A 16,133-nucleotide genomic window follows, 5' to 3' on the forward strand; every position below is an offset into this window, starting at 1 on the left:
CCTGTGGTTAAACATAGACTCACTCATTCACTTATACATGCAGGAAGAGAGACACAGGGATGGTGAGGGGTAGGAGGGATTTTTTATTTTTTTTGACCACCAGCAGGAATAACAACCTCTTGTGAAAATCTGTTAAAAATCATGTGGAGGAACTGATGCTCTCCTCTGCTGTAAGATTTGAACTGGAGCTAAAATCAAAACGTGAACATCAGTTGAAAAACGGTTAGTTGATCTGATGCTGTTTAAAGCATAAACACACATGCTGGACGTTTATATAACTCTATTGTAAATATTGAATGTCCTGGTATTGTAAGACGGGACCTGCTAAACCGGTTCAGTTTGTGACTAGTTTAAACAGAGTTAAAATGGATTTCTGTTTTGGCAGGTCACCCATTATGATAAGTAGAATAATCCATTTAGACCGCAATGACATTTCAACAACATTTCAAGTCGATTGTGATTACAGGATTAGAATTGAATAAAGAAAAAAGAAAAAGTTTTGATTCCTACGAATTTGGCAATGAACCATTCAGGCGGATTTGTGAATAGGTTCAGTTTATTTGAAACTGGATGTTTTGCCAGATGAGAAGTTTATCTATGTATCATCTTTTTACTCTTTTAATTCATTTTATAACTGTATCATATATCTCTTTTAATTTCTTTTACAGCTGTTTTAATTTTCCTTGCTTTTATTTTGTGATAATTTTAATTCCTTTCTGTAAAGCACTTTGAATTGCCATAGTGTATGAAATGTGCTATATAAATAAACTTACCTTGCCTTGCCTTGAAAGTAACTGACTAAAATGAGCAATTCACTCAAACTAGACATTATTATGTTGTCCTTATTTACCAACAAAATATTTTAGTATGGAAGTTTTTTCCTAGCCTGGGTGCCAGCCCGAACCCCGCCCACAACATTTTTTGGTCGGGAAGTTCGGTCTGGACTCGATCCGTTGAGGAGTAATTATGCTCGGCACCCAGAAGGCCGAGCCAATCAAATTGCCAGGGCGGGCTTTAATTGATGATGGACAGATGCTCTGCGGTTACGTAATCACCCACGTCACCAAAGAGCGCTTGGGTTGAATTGGTTTTCAACAAAGATGACTGCAGCTGGAGAATTGAGGTTATCCTCAATTGAAGATTCCGCTATCGCGTCTGTTATAAAAGAAATCGACAGCGCATTTATTTTAAAAGACGAACAGAGAACCACAATAAAGGCATTTGTCAAGTGCCTCTTTTCTCTGAAGCCTCAGATGAACACGCTTCTTCAGCCTGGTCTCTTTTGTCATCTTTCCATTTTTTTAAATCAGTCAAGTCGCGTTGCAACCGTGTTATAAAGTTGAGACAGGGCCGACAAATGCGAGCAGATTTATTTGCTTCACTGTCGAGATCTAATCCTAAACGGAGAACTTGTTTGTATATAGGCTACATACACCTTTTCTATTTCTCTCAAAAATGCTATTCGTGCTTGTAAGTACTCTGCGAATTCTTAAATTATTTTTACAACAACGGCAAAGATCGTTTACACTCATTACTTTACTACTTCTCCCAGCTTGTGTGCAGTTGAGCTCTGTTGACAACTTGTCACTCAACATATGTCACTTACTGCGTTGCTCTGATTGGTTGTAGGTCTATCCAATTGAGTGCAGAGTTTTTTTTTTTCCTGGTTCGGTTAAGACACGCCTCATAATCAAAGCCCTATGGAGCAGTATCAGACTCACATTCTGCCTAGAATATGAGTATGACGAAGTCAGGCTACTTTTTTCCGCCACAGAATAAAAAATAAATAAGGTAATTGTGACTTAATCTCACAATTCTGACTTTTTTCTTGCAATTGCGAGTTTACATCGAGTTATAAATTTGTAGAAAGTAATAAAGTTATAAAGTCAGAATTGCATGATATAAAGTCAGTATTGTGGGATATAAACTCGCAATTGCATGTTATAAAGTCGCAATTCTTATATTACGCGATTCTGACTTTTCTCAGAAGCATCATGCTTTGGGGGTGTTTTTCTGCACATGGGACAGGGCGACTGCACTGTATTAAGGAGAGGATGACCGGGGCCATGTATTGCGAGATTTTGGGGAACAACCTCCTTCCCTCAGTTAGAGCATTGAAGATGGGTCGAGGCTGGGTCTTCCAACATGACAATGACCCGAAGCACACAGCCAGGATAACCAAGGAGTGGCTCTGTAAGAAGCATATCAAGGTTCTGGCGTGGCCTAGCCAGTCTCCAGACCTAAACCCAATAGAGAATCTTTGGAGGGAGCTCAAACTCCATGTTTCTCAGCGACAGCCCAGAAACCTGACTGATCTAGAGAAGATCTGTGTGGAGGAGTGGGCCAAAATCCCAATCAAACCTGGTGAAGAACTACAGGAAACGTTTGACCTCTGTAATTGCAAACAAAGGCTACTGTACCAAATATTAACATTGATTTTCTCAGGTGTTCAAATACTTATTTGCAGCTGTACCATACAAATAAATAGTTAAAAAATCATACATTGTGATTTCTGGATTTTTTTTGTTTGATTATGTCTCTCACGATGACAATTTCAGACCCCTCCATGATTTCTAAGTGGGAGAACTTGCAAAATAGCAGGGTGTTCAAATACTTATTTTTCTCACTGTATAGCTTCTCAAATTTTTCTTTTGGGCAAAGAGCATTGTAATCTCAGATGTGTCATCTCTGGAGTTTCTAAATTAATCTAAATAATGTTAAGGATGTCAGAGCATTTAATCAAAAGTCAGCACTTTCAATAAGAAATAACAATGTTTCTCATCTGAATCTTCACAATATGTGTAATGTAATAGCAATTTAATAGCTTTAGTCACTGTACATCAAGAATTGTCTCATTTGTCTATTTTTATTTTTCCTGAATTAGGAGACAAAGATGATAAATTGATCAACCATAAATGATCACAAGTCTCAAATGAAAGAACAGCCCCTGAGCAACAAAACAATTTGAGTAAGCTCAAAGTACACAGATTTAAAGATTTATATCATTTAACCTTCCTGAAGCGAGAGGACACCAGCAGCAAGCCAAATGTGCTTAACAGGCGGCAGGTCACCATACCGCACACTCATGTGTCATGCTTTCTCTCCTTAATGGATTATGTCACGTCAAGAGTGAATGATAAGTCTGGCATCTCATTATTATTATTATATGGCAAATAATCAGAATATGTCTGTCCACCGGGAACGACCTTCTAGCCCCAGGCTTTCCGTGGCTGCTATTTGTCACTTAATTAGCTACAGGATATTCTGGTCCCGCAGGCCACTCAAACTGGTATCTGTCTAAGCATTTTGATAGCCACAGGGAAGGCGGACATAAGGCCACAGGTATGCTGCCTCAGTCAACACGTTTGATTGTGTTGCCTGAAGCAACGAGAGAGCTACAAACATAAGCCACAAGTCACTTTAGTGCCAAGTGAAACATTGAAAATAATGTGCATGATTCCACACACTGCATTTAAGCTGAGATATGGTTGTTTTAGACCTCCTTTAGATTCCACATGAGATTTCTTCCTGGTTTATTGGGACTTAAGGTTTAGTAACAACCAGGAAATCACATTAAACATTATAGGAAGAGCCATAAACCATATCTGACAGGTAAAATGACCAGTGACATAATACGTTGCATTGAGTTTTTTTTTTTTTTTTTTTTTTTTAAGACATTGCCAACAATGAGTAATCACACTAGTAGATGTGGTACAGTAGATCAAGGGTTTTCTAACTTTTTGATGCCACAGAGTTGCCCTAAGGACTTCCTTGATTTCCACCAGAGGGCTCTCCTCCTGACTCCCTTGCTTTTTCATCATGAACTTCTCATAACCCATTGGCTGCATCTGAAAACATAGGCAGCTGACTTGTTGCCTCACTTACTGCCCTATCAGGCAATGACTTTACAGGCAGCATTTGCGCACAAAGGTACCTCACAAAACTGATTTCGGACAGACTTCTGAGGCAGTGTTACGATTTAATGATGTACTGCAAAATAGAGCGAGCTTTGGTGAAAACTAAGTGAATATTTAATGACTACAACAGCAATTTCTCGCTAGAAATGTCATCATAACTGAAAAACCTTCATCAAAAATGTACATTTACACACAAACTGATGACCAGCAGCAACTTTCAGATGGCATATTTATTTTTCTAGCTCAAACTGTCACAGAATGGAAAGCACAGGATTGTGGGATATCAAAGGCATCCTTATGAAGGAATCTCAGGAGACTTAGTGAATATAGTGAGATACTGTAGTGAAACTAACATTGCATTCGGACATGCTTTGATGCCTTCCGACCTTGGAATGCTTCCTCCGAAGGTAGCATTTATCAGTTTTCAGACGCAGCCATTGTCTGGACTCATTGTTGTTTGATAACTTCCACCCGTGTCTCATTATCTTGTTAACTCTGCCTTTATAAGCAATGTTTTCAGTCATTAATTGCAAAGTCTTGTTTGTGTCACACTGCAGTTCTGAGCACGGTTCTGTTATGGTTTCAATGATCGCCTGGTTTCCTGGATTTTCCTGTTTGCCTATATATACACAGTGGGTACGGAAAATTATTCAGACCCCCTTACATTTTTCACTCTTTGTTATATTGCAGCCATTTGGTAAAATCATTTAAGTTCATTTTTTTTCCTCATTATTGTACACACAGCACCCCATATTGACAGAAAAACACAGAATTGTTGACATTTTTGCACATTTATTAAAAAGAAAACCTGAAATATCACATGGTCCTAAGTATTCAGACCCTTTGCTCAGTATTTAGTAGAAGCACCCTTTTGATCTAATACAGCCATGAGTCTTTTTGGGAAAGATGCAACAAGTTTTTCACACCTGGATTTGGGTATCCTCTGCCATTCCTCCTTGCAGATCCTCTCCAGTTCTGTCAGGTTGGATGGTAAACGTTGGTGGACAGCCATTTTCAGGTCTCTTTAGAGATGCTCAATTGGGTTTAAGTCAGGGCTCTGGCTGGGCCAAGAACAGTCACGGAGTTGTTGTGAAGCCACTCCTTCGTTATTTTAGCTGTGTGCTTAGGGTCATTGTCTTGTTGGAAGGTGAACCTTCGGCCCAGTCTGAGGTCCAGAGCACTCTGGAGAAGGTTTTAGTCCAGGATATCCCTGTACTTGGCCGCATTCATCTTTCCCTCGACTGCAACCAGTCGTCCTGTCCCTGCAGCTGAAAAACACCCCCACAGCATGATGCTGCCACCACCATGCTTCACTGTTGAGACTGTATTGGACAGGTGATGAGCAGTGCCTGGTTTTCTCCACACATACCGCTTAGAATTAAGGCCAAAAAGTTCTATCTTGGTCTCATCAGACCAGAGAATCTTATTTATCACCATCTTGGAGTCCTTCAGGTGTGCTTTCATGTGTCTTGCACTGAGGAGAGGCTTCCGTCGGGCTACTCTGCCATAAAGCCCCGACTGGTGGATGGCTGCAGTGATGGTTGACTTACTACAACTTTCTCCCATCTCCCGACTGCATCTCTGGAGCTCAGCCACAGTGATCTTTGGGTTCTTCTTTACCTCTCTCACCAAGGCTCTTCTCCCCCGATAGCTCAGTTTGGCCGGACGGCCAGCTCTAGGAAGGGTTCTGGTCGTCCCAAACGTCTTCCATTTAAGGATTATGGAGGCCACTGTGCTCTTAGGAATCTTAAGTGCAGCAGAAATTTTTTTGTAACCTTGGCCAGATCTGTGCCTTGCCACAATTCTGTCTCTGAGCTCTTCAGGCAGTTCCTTTGACCTCATGATTCTAATTTGCTCTGACATGCACTGTGAGCTGTAAGGTCTTATATAGACAGGTGTGTGGCTTTCCTAATCAAGTCCAATCAGTATAATCAAACACAGCTGGACTCAAATGAAGGTGTAGAACCATCTCAAGGATGATCAGAAGAAATGGACAGCACCTGAGTTAAATATATGAGTGTCACAGCAAAGGGTCTGAATACTTAGGACCATGTGATATTTCAGTTTTTCTTTTTTAATAAATGTGCAAAAATGTCAACAATTCTGTGTTTTTCTGTCAATATGGGGTGCTGTGTGTACAATAATGAGGAAAAAAATGGCTGCAATATAATAAAGAGTGAAAAATTTAAGGGGGTCTGAATACTTTCCTGTCACTGTATATCTGATTAAAATATTATCTGAGAGATATTTACTTTTTCACATTTTGATCTTTGAACCCTAACCATGTCAAATACTGTACATTTAAACTTTATTTAGATGTTTTTCCCCTCAACATTTTTATGTTTAATATAAAGTGGAATTTAACATTTGTTTCAATTTTATTAGTATTATCATTTTTGTCCTCCATTTTTCTCAAATTTCCCGCAGACCCACAGCACACCCTTGCTGCCCCTTGGGCGTCCCTGGACCCTGGTTAAAAAAACTCTGTGCTAGATCCTTATAGATTGTTACGTGCATTCTACAATCATCAACTCCAAAAAGGTACATTCATTTTTCAAACTGTAGTCAGATTGATGCAGTCCTATTAAATAATATATTTATATTAATCAATGCATATGCTACCACTGCTGCATAAACTGAATTACATTGGCTTGCAGGCTATTCTAGGAATCTAAATTGCTGGTGGGACCTGAAACACAGATTGGACAGTATGTGCTTTCTGACCATAATATTGAATGAGAACATCCGCCCTATTGAGAGGTAAGTTAAATGTCTTCGAGAAAGATTATTAGCTCTTTAATTAAAGACATTAATCCACATATACTCCTCAGATCATTCACCATTCCAGGTTATCACACTTTACAGATCCAAAACCTTTATGAGAAACCCTTTAGCGCAGGGCTCTGCAGAATTTATTCTTTGAAAAAACCCATTTGTGCTCCAGTCTTAAAGGTCAGGATCCTGGCTGAGATGTCAGAAGTAGCCATTTTAGGAGTCTTGTTTCAGTCTGCTGTATATATAATGGAGCCTGTGTAAAGTTTTTTTTTTTTTTTAAGTATAGTTTGGTGCTGCAGAGCTGTAGTAACAGCAAAGTGTCAATGTTTCACTTTGGAACTACCTTGTGATGACATACAGGACATACTATTTGGAATTCCTGAAAGAGACTTCAATAGGATCCAGATAATTCACAAAATTGTAAATTGTAGGACATTTTACCCTAAAAATCTAAATTCTGTCATTTACTTATACTCATGTTATTTCAAACTTGAATTACTTTCTTTCTTCAGTGGAATGCAAATGAAGAAAACGTCCGAGCTGTTCTTTTTAACACAATGGAAGTGGATGTGGGACTAAGGGCTATCAAGCTAAAAAAAATGACCATAACGCATCATAAAAGTAAACCATATGATTATGTGCATATTAAAAGTCAGTGAAGCCATACAAAAGCTTTGTGTGAGGAACAAACCGCAGTTGTTATTCACTGAAAATCGTGCTTAACAGCCATAGTCACCATTCACTTTCATTACATGTAAAATTGCGGCTTGGACGCTCTGCTAAACATGTTCCAGGGTTTAAAAGACATGAGTCTGACTAACTGTGCATTTTTGTGTGAACTATTCCTTTAAAGGATGGGTGTTAAATATTCATGACTATTATTTTGTATAAATGTAATTCATTTTCTTCTTTATTAATAAATAAAATATTGTGGCATTTTTCTTCTTAAATGCAAAAATGTATGTTTACATAGAGAAACGCATGGTTGCTTTTTGTAATGATTACATTTATGAATATTTAATTAATTCTTACATCAAAGCTCCATAGACAGCATTACTCTTGAGTAAGCATAGAATTTAATCCAATGTTCAGCATCCATAAAAAAAGAAACCTTTATATGTATCGGTTCACAGAGGGTTCAGAGCTGCCTTAATATTGCATTACAAGAGAAGACTTTTTCCATTTTTCCACTTCAGCTGGACCTGAGAAGGTTTCAAGGCAAGCATCGGTCACCTCTGTATCGACATTTTAATACAAATTCTCCACAGGTTCGCTCCAGACAGCCTGTGCTTTCACCCCTGAAGCCTGCCTGAAGGGAAAGTGTCTTTCTCAGCACATCCGCAGGGTCGATGGGGACTCTAATGTACTATTAAACATTTAGATCTTCAGCTACCACTAATGGCGATTATGTGTACAGGTCCAGCAGAGAGGAGACAGCATTCTGATTCTGACTCTAACAGATGGGTTATGATGTGAGGTAACATGGGATTAATTTGGATGGCCATGCTCAGTCTCTGCTGTTATCAGTTTAATGAGGCTTACACATGCTGTGTTCCTGTTTATTACGTTTTCAGGTAAAAGTAATCTGAGCGGCGCTGTGTGGATTTGGCACGGATGCTAGAATTTTTATTAGAGGCCAATATTTTTGATTTCTGAACCAAAGGCATTGGAGTATATGAAAACAGACAACAAAATTGTATAATATCAGAATAAAAAAAATCATTTATATATTTATTCTGCTGTAATGTCAAATCTGCTTTATTATTATTATTATTTATTTCCAGATGCTTCTACAGGCAATATATAAAAAAATAAGTGCATAATAATTGCAAAAATAATTCCAGAAGTTTCAATAACTGAATGTTCTTGAAGATTTAATATTTTTTCTGCCAATGAAATTACATACCTTTTCTGTTTGTTTTTGATTTCTTGGAATTTTTTATTTTTATTTTATGAATTTACCTAAATTTACATTCATTATAAAAAAAATTCAGGACTTTTTTCTAAATCATTTGAAGTAATCTGGAATTTTACTGAGGCCCCCTGTTGAGAATCACAGCTGTAGACTCTTTATGGAATAGTTCAGCTAAAAATGATTCAAATGAATCATTTGATTTAGTTCACAAAGGTGGTCTGAAAGATTTGTTTGCAAGTCTGCGAAGCTAGTTTTATCTCTTATTAACTTAAGAAAGGCATTACAACCAGGTTCATTTTAAACCACGAAGAGACGTTCCATCTGTACTTTAATTCACTTAAACTCAGGTATTAAATGCAAAGGTATCCCAGTGAGACCTGCAATTATTTCTTTAGGCTATGTTAGCAAAGGGATTGAAAGCTGGAGAGAACGTTTATTCTGCTCTTTTAACTGACAGACCGATGGATCTCCTCACTCGCCAAAGGGGAATGAACAGCCCTCCTGTGACTTGAGAATTGATTGCCATGCAGTGTTCAAAATAAAAAGAGCAAGGGAGAGAATAAAAGGAAGAACAGGGGGCAGACAGAATAAATGATGAAGTAAAAATAGTTGGAAAAGGAGAGACAAAAAGAGTGTGAGAGAAAGTGAATGAAATGGGTACTGACTATGAGTCAAATTAGCAAAGAATGAAGATAAAAGATAGTATGCTATAGCTAATACCAATGGGGTGGAGATTGTAGCCACAGAGAGTCTTCATATTGTATTGTTGAGGTGAGTTGTAAAAACAAATGACTGTTTGCAAACAGGTTTCTCATACAATCACCCATTTGGCATTGGTCAACCAAACAGAGAGCCCCGCCCCCAAATTCATGCCATTGGCTTACCCACTGTTGCTGTGTTGGGCTGAAACTCAAGTTCACATTTTTGGTGAAATCACATTTACAGTTACATTTAATCATTTAGCAGACTTGCAAATGAGGAGAACAATAGAAGCAATCAAACCAACAACAGGGCAACAATATGAAAGTGTTGTGACTAGTCCCAGTCCCTAATATATATATACTGCTTATATATATAAGCTCGCCCTCGATCGGCCCAAAGTCCGGCATCCAACCAGCGCGGAAGGTCTCTACGTGTTACTGTCTTTTCTCGAGGTAAAGTATTTTTTGATTAAATCCAATACATTTTCCCATATGTATTTTCTCGTTATTTCATCTGACTCCATAAATGAAAAGGTTTTAATGATATCTGTGCATCATTAAATGTGAGCGAATGTTTGACTATTCCTTTTAACTCTTTAATGAAAATAATGTCAAAGTCAGTCAGAATAATCAAATGTAACAATTTATTATGTCAGGTAAATGTATCATGCCAATTTCATAATCAATTCAAAGATAATCGATACAAAACATCAAGTGCTCTTGAATAAAGAGAAGAGATGCAAACCCAACATTATACATGAAGCTGAGAGTCTTACTCTTAGCCTCACGGGCTAATCTGAAATACAGAAAGGCCCCGAGCTTCTCGTTGCATTTCCTTATATGGACAGAAACTTCTTTCACATGGAAACATGTGCTAACAATGGAAATTTGCATTCAGAGGTTACACCTTTTGGGGGTATGAGGCCATTTGCCAGGAGACCACCTTCCTTTGTGTGCCAGTTCTCTCTAAACTCTTAAAAACCTTATTACCTTTTGTTTTACTTATTTGGAAATGAGACATTTGTACCAGTCGCACTGAGACATTTCAAATTATCCTAAATATGTATAATACTCAATGATAATCATTCACATTAAACCATATATTTTCTTGGGTGAATTCAGATGATCTGAGTATGAGAGAGAGGGGGTTGGGATGAGGGAATGAAATGTAGATTAAGATGACTCGGAGGTGAGACTTTTGTCTCAAATGGTGAGTTCAAATGGTAATTTCCAGCAAGATCCTGTCTTCTCAGGGTCTGGTCGCTCCTTAACCAGACTGTCCGGCATTTTCTAATTTCTCAAGTCTTACATATATACAGACCCTTTCCAAAAAATGTGAATATCATGGAAAAGTTTATTTATTCCCATAATTCCATTCAAAACGTTAAACTTCCATAGATTATAGATTCAGGGCCCATGACTTAAACGATTTCAAGTATTTAGTTGAAAGTAATTACACAGTGATACCAGGTTTTGGTTCTTTTGGCAGTGTGGGCAGGTGCAAATCCTGCTGGAAAATGAAGGAAGCATGAAGTGCTCTGAAAATGTCCTGGTAGACGGCTGCGTTGACTCTGGATTTAATAAAGCACAGTGGACCAAAGTCCTCTTTTCTGATGAGAGCAAATTTTGCATCTCATTTGGAAACCAAGGTCCCAGAGTCTGGAGGAAGAATGGAGAGGCACACAATCCAAGATGCTTGAAGTCCAGTGTGAAGTTTCCACAGTCTGTGTTGGTTTGGGGAGCCATGTCATCGGCTGGTGTTGGTCCACTGTGCTGTCCACTCAACGCAGCCGTCTACCTGGACATTTTCAGAGCACTTCATGCTTCCTTCAGCAGACAAGCTTTATGGAGATGCTGACTTCATTTTCCAGCAGGATTTACACCTGCCCACACTGCCAAAAGAACCAAAACCTGGTTCAATGACCATGGTATCACTGTGTAATTACTGTGTGATTTCATGTAATCCTGTTTTCGTGGGTTTTATGAGCTGGAAGCCCAAATTATGTACAAATAAACAACTAAATACTTGAAATCGTTTAAGTTGTGGGCCCTGAATCTATAATCTATGGAAGTTTAACGTTTTGAATGGAATTATGGAAATAAATAAACTTTTCCATGATATTCTAATTTTTTGGAAAGGGTCTGTATATCATAAGTGTTAGTATTACAGGCAACTAATCAACTAACAAGTAGTTTGCTTATAGTCTACATATAAGCTGTGCAATGTGATTTTAACATTGAAAACTTCAATGACAATCAGAAGTCTAGACTAGTCCGTTGCAATCACCATACCTTAAACTTGATTAAAAAATATGAAAACAAAAACAAATTATAGGAATATATGTTCATTACTTTAGAAGACGAAAGTTATTTCAGCAAGATATTGTCTATTTAGATGGAATGTGCCATTATAGGCTACTCTATTTTATCTGTAAAATTTCCAAGCATTACAAATATAGACATGCATATCAATGATAAAAAATGAAGAAGGCTTGCAGAGATGAAGTGAGTTACAAGCATTAAAAATTCAGGCATTGTGAGCCTCATAAACAGGTATCGGGAAAGTAGTGCCCTGAAATATTAACTAACTATAGTGAAAAGTACTCTGGATTCATCAAGGTCCTCCTGAGCGTTTCAGATGTGTGTACTTCACACATGGTTCATGCATGCCTCAGCTTTAACTAGCTCCTGGAGACTTCATCAAGCATGAGTGGCATAAACTTCACATCTCATTTCCATACATCATGTCTTGAAGTACAATGAGTCAAAGAAGTATTGATGCATTATGCTGAGCTCGTCCTTTTTTAATGAGAATATAGGTATTTACAATGCACACCAACACTATTGATAGTATTAGTTGTCCCTGAGGGGGTCAGTTTAATTGAAGTTTCACAGATGTTCTATTCCTGCAAGTCAACACAATCTTAATAATTACGTTAGAAATCGCCTAGATTTTGGCGAACTCTATGGTCTGAATATGAATGCCTGTTACTGTTCTAAAAGTGAATGTCTTTCTTTTATCTGTGATATGCTGAAAATATATGCAACATTTTTTGTGTTAGGGGTACAATAGCTTGTAACTTGGACAGTACCCTTAAAGGGACAACTTTGTATTTTAATACCTAATAAAATAGTAACATGATTAAGATACTACTATGAACCTTTTAGAGGTAAGTAAGGCAACTGTTCCGGTACTACCCTAGTGACAAGCTGTTGTACCTCCGAAGGTAAACATTTTCCAACATTTTTTCTGAGAGTGTATACAAAAGAAGATCATTTAAAATAACCGTTTCCATTCAGTGAAAGTCAATGGGGTTTGGACTTTGTGTTCCGCAGAAAATAGAAAAGAAAAAAAGAAAAAACTCAAAGTGCTGAAAATGTATAATTAGCAAACACATCCCAATATGTTTAAAATAGAACATCTGGACTTGTCTGTATAGCCCAGTAGTGACACTAGGAAAGTGGACATGCTCAGTCCAGAGCGACATTCAGGATTACAGGGTTGTTTAAAGTCCAACACATCTCTGAGGGCAGATGAAGCAGAGCCACGGAAAGAACACCAATTTTGCTCATTGTCCAACTTCTGCTGTGTTCAGGTGGACAGAAGCAGCAGACTAGAACTGCCGTGTCATGGGGTACAGAAAGCTCATTTAGGGGACGATATGGTGGACAGTCTGGCATTTCAGTGGCAGATAAAATAGAAGTGAGAGAAGGCCATGGTGGCAAAGCTAGATGAAACTTGCCACGAATGTTAAACCGAGTGTAACATCCTCGGTATATGTACCGAAAATGAACGGAGAGTGCCCATTGCTGTGGTCTTTCTCCTGAGCCCCAGCTGTGGGCCGTCACGCTTTTATATCCACACGTCCCAGTAGAGCACGCAGCTCATTGCAATGTGTTATAGACCACATCAGACTTTATTTTTCACATTGTGCTGCGTGCCACATGAATCTGTAGCTGATAGCAAGTGGAAAGCGGTCATATTTTTCTATTTACTTGAGTTTATACACTGCGTTTAACAACCGGCAGACTGAATTTTTCATCAGCCCATAGTTTAAATGAGAAATCTGTTTGGCTAATTCATGCCACATTGCCGTGGTTTGCATATTGAGGATGGTATGGAACAGCCTGACAGTGTCAGGAGAATTCATTAGCTTTGCCATTTGGTAAGCGAAAACTTTGGGAGGGTTCAGTCATAGTTTGGTTCCATCTGGTTGGCACGGCGCTTCTGTGCTGGGAAACACTGCTGGCTCGTTAAATATGGAAGACGGCCGGCTTCCCTCTCCACAAATGGGTCATATTATCACTGAGGCGTACTGTTCCTGCATCAGTTCTGGAATTTAAATGATAGAATAGAGGAACAGATTGATCACTTTCATTTTGGATGCATCTTTTTTGTTTGAGGAGGAGGCAAATCTATTAGAAAAGGATGATTTTTCAGTCACAATGAATAAAAGTGTGTGCTTTTTTTATGTTAAAACTAGAGCTTTCGATTTAATGTGTCAGGCAACGAGTGCAAATTACATGAGTGTTTGTCCTGAATAGCATGAGTGAAAATGTGATATTGATTTTATACAACATTTCAGTTAATATTGTGTTATATTGTGTCTGTTTTTCCAACAATTCTTTTTTAAATTACCTGTCAAGCCAGAGAAGAACGGTTGTGTGTCAATGACTTACTCATTAAGACATGTACCAGCACCTACTGGCAGTTTTAGTTTCTTGTTTAAAGTATCATTTCATAAAACATAAAAAAAAAAAAAAAAAAAAAAAAAAATCATATTTCTATATTACAAAAAAAAAGAAAAAAGTATAGTTTAAAGGTATCCCCTTTGAATTCTGTCATCATTTACTCACCATCATGGTCGTTGAAGCCTAAAAGTTTATGTGAAATGAATTCTATGTAAAAAAAAAAAAAAAAGATTTACTATCTAAAGCTATTTTTGTAATGTCTAATTGTCTAATGTGTGAATCTGGGGGCTGGATTTATTTATTTATTTATTTTATTTTTATTTTTGCACAGTGTGGTGACATTACAGGCACAAAAATGACATAATTCACCTTTGAAATTGCAGATGAGTATGTTATATATTCATAAACTCTTAAAAATTATTTTCTTTTCTTTATTGGCATTGATGGTTCTTTGAAGAATCCACAGAACCTTGCCATTGCACTAAAGGTTTTCTAAACCCTCTTTTGGGACCTTTATTTTTTAAAAGTGTATAGGACCAATTGCAATTATATTAGGATTCTTTGAAAGTTTTTGACTCAAAGTGTGGAGCTGACAGTTAAAATTTCATAATGAGAACTAATATTCACTAACTATATTTATGTATTTTATTTCACTTTAGAGAGTGTTAAAATTGTCAAATTAAATGATATTATATTATATCATTAAAAAACTGTTTAGCAAAAACTAAGTAGTCATGTTAGGAGGAACTCTGGGGTGAGTTCAGCTGGTGAATAGAGATGTGTTCCTCACCATGTGCTTGTGCCACTGAGTGGCCACTTATGCATCTGAGAGCTGCCCAGATCAGCCCGTTCCCCCCATTATACCCTTTACTCATCCTGCCAAACACCGTTTAAGCATCTTTCATTTCCTCCCCTTGTTCATCAGCAAGTTATTTTTTTAGTGAGACCAATCATTTCACACCGAGCTCCAGCATCTATGTCCAGCACTTTTCTGCCAAATTGCATTGAAGAATTGCCTCAAGGCATTTGGCATGGCTTAAAAACACTGCAGGAACGACAGAGAAAAGGATTAAATAGGCGTGATTTCTTCATCATTTGTATTTATATAGCTATTTGAAGGAAACTGATTTGAAACTAAGAGTGCTGATTGCTGATGATGAGTGACGTATGTGTTCGTGCAGCCCAGAGTGTTTAATGATTAAGGCCAATGTTTTTTTTCAAAGTCAAAATCATCAGGGGACATGACTGAATTCAGAGTTCATCATCACACCACTGAACCACAAACAACCACTGCATGAACGAGATATTTAAAGTGTATCCTTTGATCTCCAGACTCCAAACAACAAATATTAGTCTGATTATTCCTGATTCTTTCTCTTATCAGTCCACTGCAATGGCTGTCCAGCACTTGTCCAGTAAACATCAGCAGCTTGAAAACAAGTAATTACAGGTGAGATATACAGTACTCTATTTGTTATGTGATTGAAATTAGTTGACTTCCATACAAGTTAACCTATTTTGGAATACTACTATTGCATCTGTTGAATTGCTTATAGTTACCTGTTTGGTTTTAGTGGGACAGTTATAGTTATTTTTCCAGTTATTCCAGTTAACTTGGAATGATTTTGTTGTATATACTTTTTCTTGTAGTGAATACAGTAACACTTTCAGTACAAGGAAATGCAGCACTGAACATATTTTAAGTTTGATGTTGATGAAGAGGTACTGTACTTGACCCTTATACTGATGGGTAGGATGGAGCTGTAGGTTGGGAAACACTGTAGAAGTTGACCAATGAGCTTATTTGTCTTCACTTAGATTGTATCCTTTCCTTGATGAGAAGTAGAAGACAACTCAGGACATTGTCTTAGCAAATTATAGTGTTGAATTTAGTCACCCTATGGATTACAGACGTAAGTAAACGTGGTCCTCTGAGATATGTTACTGGGCCATTATTTATATAAATTACATCCTAATTTTCTTAGCAACCAGTTCTTACCTTACCCTCCTCTGCTGATTGGGGGTTTTACAAGTCCCAAAACATGGCTTTAGTGAGGTAACCCGTTTCCTCACGTCCCTACTTTGAGGATAATTAAAAAATAACATGCTAATAAGGCATTTTTACTGAGGCAT

General features: G+C 37.7%; 1 long non-coding RNA gene across 2 annotated transcripts in view; it reads right to left on the bottom strand.

Annotated features, from left to right (window-relative positions):
* LOC311285369 overlaps positions 1–16,133 on the bottom strand; it is a 42,619-nt gene that overhangs the window by 16,419 nt on the left and 10,067 nt on the right. The window contains exon 3 of one of the 2 annotated variants that reach the window (XR_014626346.1): positions 15,382–15,429. The exons of the other annotated variant lie outside the window; for it this stretch is intronic. This is a non-coding gene — a long non-coding RNA (uncharacterized lncRNA). Of the gene's footprint in view, positions 1–15,381; positions 15,430–16,133 lie in introns of those variants that run through there. 2 annotated transcript variants of the gene reach the window in all.

Source organism: Rutilus rutilus, assembly GCF_951802725.1.
Source record: "Rutilus rutilus genome assembly, chromosome: 25".
NCBI classification, from domain to species: Eukaryota; Metazoa; Chordata; class Actinopteri; order Cypriniformes; family Leuciscidae; genus Rutilus; species Rutilus rutilus.